Genomic DNA, 5,278 nt, shown 5'->3' on the forward strand with positions numbered 1-5,278 from the left:
CCAACTATGACAGCACTTTCTCCCGGACTAGCCAACCCTTCAGCGCCACATCAGCACTTTCATCCCACTTCCTTTCCAGGATTAAACCCAGGACTAAACACTCCCAACAGTGACACTCCTCCTTACATATTTTTTTATTTTTTTAATTAAATTATAAATACTTTTATAATTATTAGATGCCCGCGAATTCGCGGGACTTTTTTATTGGATGAATTTACCATATAATGATATTTTATATTATTTGAATGGTTGTCGGTAATGGATAAAATCATAGAATAATGTTGTATAATTGTTGATAAAATCAAAACAAATCAAAGCATAAATGAAAAACGAAAAGAAAAGATTAATATTGGCTATCGACTCGGGTAGATGCACTCAGACCAATTTTATTGTAGCATCACTATTCCATAATTAAAAAAACATACGTTTAAGTGCTTCAAGATTATGACTTTGCACCAACTAAAAATGGTTCAATCTTAGGTATTTTGAGATCCCCCTACACCCTAAACTCTAAACCCTATACCCCATACCCTAAACCTTAAATTCTAAAATTTAAACCCCAAACCCTAAACTCTAAACCATATACCCTAAACCTTATACACTAAACCATGAACTCTAAACCCTAAATCCAATACACTAAACCCTAAACCCTATATCTATACTCTAAACCATAAATTGTAAAAACTAAACCCTTAGCCCTAAACCCTAAAACATAAATTCTAAACCCTAAACCCTATACACTAAACTCTAAACCCAATATCTAAACCCTAAACCAACCATTTACCCAACACACTAAACCCAAAACTCTAAACCCTAAACCTTATACCCCTAAACCATTAACATTAAATTCTAAAATTTGAACTCTAAACCCTATACACTAAACCTAAACCTTAAATCCAATACACTAAACCCTATATCTATACTATAAACCATAAATTGTAAAAACTAAACCCTAAGCCCTAAACCCTATACCCTAAACCATAATTTCTAAAATCTAAGCCTTAAACCTTAAAGTGTAAACCCTAAACCCTATATCTAAATTCTAAACCACCAGCAGATAATTGATTCGATGATTTCTAGAGAAAATTCAAAACTTTTTGATACGATTAATGGAATACTAACCCATTGAATCACCATTGGTTGTATGATTGAGTTTATCATTAATTTTCAAGCTCTTTAGATAAAACTGATCATACATGTGCATTAGTGACAAGTGCATAAGAAAATGAAATGAAAAGAGAAGAAAAAAATATATTCTACGTAAGAAAGAGCTGCAGATCAGATCAGATCATTTTCTTATTCTTTAAGCAATAACAGAACTACACAAAAATCTGAAAGAGTGTTTTAGGCTGTTAAAAACATGTACCAAAATAGAATATTCGCAAAAAACATCAGCTGAAGCTGCAAAAGCAGCATCAATTGAAATCATGTTTATAGTTTCTTTATCTTAATAGTGGCTCTCAAATTACATCTACTACCTTAAGGACTACTTATTTTCTTACAATGTTGTGATATACCTTGCATAAATTGCATCAATTGATAACATGCCAAATAAATTGACATATTCAGTCCAACTTAAACAAAAGATTATGAAAGTTACATGATAACCACAATGAGGGAAGTAAAAAAAACATACCACTTTCTTTTAGCCATTTACGCATTTCTTCCGCAGTTTATTTCAAATGTACGAAATAAACTTTCTTTCTTGGAATCTGCAATAAGAATCCAGAGTCGAACCTTTACAAAACTATAGAAAATATTCTTTATAATAGATCATATTTCAAAGACCACTAACAATTTTTATGTATGCACAATTTATACACATATACCAAGTAGTTCAATTAAAAGGAAATTAGTAACCAGTATAACATGAAATTTACATTCTTACACCATAAGGAACAGATACTATAGACTAATTAAAAGGAATTAAAGTTATAAAATTCTCTGATAAATAATGTCCCTAATAATTATAGAGTATACATAGTGATAAAAGAAGCCGATGAAAATACATTCCTACTCGTTATGAATAGTATAAAACGACATGTTCCTTACCTCTCAAATTGACACACCGACTATGGAGTATTAGTGCCTTTCAAAAAAAAAAAAAAAAAAAAAAAAAAAACTATGGAGTATTAGTATTTAAATTTGTAGCAAACAACCAGCTTAATACGTTATTAACCATTATTAAGTTATTAAACCTGAATAAGTAATTAGAAGATAAACAACTTCTAAACATTAACCTCAAAAATATCATTTTATATGTAACAAAATTGTCTTTCTAAATGCTGGTATATAAATCAGATATGGTATATAAATCAGATATGTGAAATCTAGGTCGATAATGGGCACATGGTATTCCGGGTCAAAACAAATTCTGGATAAAATAAGTCATTTTCACTACTTTTCATGAAGTTATTAAGGCAGCAAATGAGCATAGCAAATCATTCTTAAGAACAACATAAAAATGGAATAAGTAAGAAGATGTTGTGATTGGTAGACCATGAAATAATAACTCTTAGCGTTATATTATAGTAGACATGAATTTTGATAACTAATGAAACATATACAATCAGGTATTATCTCTGGTCTAAATAACCCATTCAAGCCTACTAAGTGCATTACGACACGAGTCTTCCAAATCACCCATCTACCAGCATATTTGTATCCACCAAGAAATCGTGCACTTAAAACCGACATTGATAAAAGTGTAAACCATTTTGCCACCAAAATTCACAATATATGGATCCAAAAACATACCTAGCTGACTCATAACAAAATTTACTTGGTAACCCGATTCACCCTACTCATATCGTTAGGAGTAAAGATGTTTGGTCAGACTCGCCTATGACTTTTTCATTTGACTTTTGGAAGTCGTATTTCTAATCCAGAAACCTTTGCTTATTATAATACCGGTACTGGGCATTGTACTTTCATTTGAAAATACTACATATAAACTCTTTATGACCCATATTGATCGACCTCGTGTCAATTTCAACCCATTTCCAAATAGGATCTCTTAACATCCCTCAAAACTAAACAAATGCAATCATTAAAACTAAGAAAAATTTGACAAAAAATCCACCAAAGAATAAGCCACTCACCAATGACCCGTTTAAAGCATGTGAGGATGCAAAAAAAAAAAAAAAATGTCAAGTACAGTTCTAATGAGCCCCAAGTAACATAAACAATACAACTTAAAGGCAACTTAAATTTAACTACCATACTGAAGGAGCAATATGAAGTCTTAAAGACATACAATAAATAACATAAGTAAATTCTGAAACTGCATATTTATTTGACGATCACATTTCGTTTCTCCTGATTGAACCAAGTATAGCATACTCAATACATAATCATTAGGTTTCGTGGTTAAAATTACATATTCCTTTCCATAGACACATCAAATAATTAATAACATTATCCAAACTTCTAAGCTTTATATTAACGTTTGGCAGGAAAACTATTAATTCACAAGTTCTGATTACTTCACCTTTACGTTTATTTTAAGAAGTTTGGCAACAACGGGATATAAAACAAATAGGTTATTCCAGATTTAATTAATACATTAGCATAATACATCATAGATATGGGAACATAATACCGAATCAGGGAATAAGTTTGGTTGGAAATTAAGTGTCAAACTAAGTATTTATAACTTTCAAATGTTGAACAATAATGTCAGATTTTAACAATCAATTATACAGTCGATAATACCTCATATGAAGCATTGTCAGAAGCTCAGCAAACACTAAAAACAAAATGAACAACAGGTGTAGCAACCACATAATGACTAAATCTGATCATATTTGAACAATTATACAAAAAACAGTAAGGGCTAGAATACCTTTCGTCTATAATGATTGTATCAAGCTGTAATTTATTTTCGTTCATAATGATCATATCAAGTTGTCGTTATCAGTTCTTCCTGGTAACTTTGTAGCAATGACTGGCCATCTGCAAAAGAATGAAAATTGTTATGCTAACAGACCAAACGAAAATCATAAACTTGTTTAAAAAATCATCGATCGTAATTTTGGTGTAAAAAAAAAAAGAGAAACCCTAATGAAGAGAGATGCCGACCTGTTCCTTTTTTCCTGTATAATCGATTGTATTTTCCTGTTCGATTGGATAATACTTGAAATCGAATTGTTTCAAAGAGAGAATGAGAGATGATTTTTGGGAACCCTAATTTGTGTAAACAAAAGAAGCCGATCTCCAGTTTTTTTCAGTCGCTTAAGTCGCGTAATTGTATGGTGTGTAAGGTTAAACAATTCAAAGGATTACGAGTGTCAGATTAAGAAGAAATTAAAGGCTAAAATCAAAAATAGTTAATTAAATGAATGGTTAAGATTAGTTTATGCTCTATTTTTGCTTTTATTATTATATAGATTATATAGATAGTAAGTATAGATACTATAATTTTTAATTATTATTAATTTAAACTTAAAAATTAATTTGATTAATTATTAAAAAAATAAGATAAAATAAATATGTGCTCCGTATACGGTATACCCAAACCTTAATACATATGGACCTACCATTAAATCAAAATAAAAAATATGGTTCTTTTCTTCATCTTCATCGTTACATAAACATATACCTAAAAAAACTTGTTGCAGCGATGAAAATGGGTCCATTTTCATCTCCAACCAAAATTAATAAATAATAAAATTAATCAACAAATACACCAAAAGCTCGTCCATAAATATGCTCAATATGGACGAAACGGGAGACGGAGCACCTGGGCGACATCGTGGGCGGGAGCTGGGCGGCCTTCGTGCTATCGGTGCCCAAGCTGGGCGGAGCTGAGCGGAGCTGGGCGGAGTGTATATTTGTTTATTTAGTCTCATTTTTGTGTATAAAGATTTGATTGAAAATATATAGTTATGTAAAAAAATGTGTTACAGACGTACTGGAGCACGTGACCCCCACACCCGTTTATTTCAAAGATACATGGATTTAGTCATAAACTCTTTAATAAAGACACTTTGTGATAAATGTTTTTATTTTGGCGAAAAAACGCTCGAAGAATTAATATATAACAATTACCGTGTTTTTCGAGCGTATGTTATGTTGAGGTTTTAGATATTAGGGTTTATAGGGTTTAGATATTAGGGTTTAGAAATTTAGGGTTTAGGGTTTGAATTTAGGGTTTAGATTTAGGATTTAGATTGAGTTTTTAACACGAACGTTTTAGAGTTTAGGGTTTAAGGTTTTGGGTTTAGGGACTAAACCCAAAACACTAAACCCTAAACTCTAAATCGGGTTAAATTTTACT

The 5,278-nt window shown here is 31.1% G+C and overlaps 1 long non-coding RNA gene across 2 annotated transcripts; it reads right to left on the bottom strand.

Annotated features, from left to right (window-relative positions):
• Positions 1 to 1,367: 1,367 nt before the first annotated feature.
• On the bottom strand, positions 1,368 to 4,246 carry LOC139881494 (uncharacterized). 2 transcript variants are annotated; one of them, XR_011771727.1, is made up of 4 exons: positions 4,081 to 4,246; positions 3,845 to 3,954; positions 3,715 to 3,748; positions 1,368 to 1,712 (listed from the first exon to the last, which is right to left on the bottom strand). It is a non-coding gene; the product is annotated as an uncharacterized lncRNA (long non-coding RNA). The 2 variants fall into 2 exon arrangements; XR_011771728.1 differs by lacking the exon at positions 3,715 to 3,748.
• Positions 4,247 to 5,278: the final 1,032 nt, after the last annotated feature.

Source organism: Rutidosis leptorrhynchoides, chromosome 1, assembly GCF_046630445.1.
Source record: "Rutidosis leptorrhynchoides isolate AG116_Rl617_1_P2 chromosome 1, CSIRO_AGI_Rlap_v1, whole genome shotgun sequence".
NCBI lineage: Eukaryota > Viridiplantae > Streptophyta > Magnoliopsida > Asterales > Asteraceae > Rutidosis > Rutidosis leptorrhynchoides.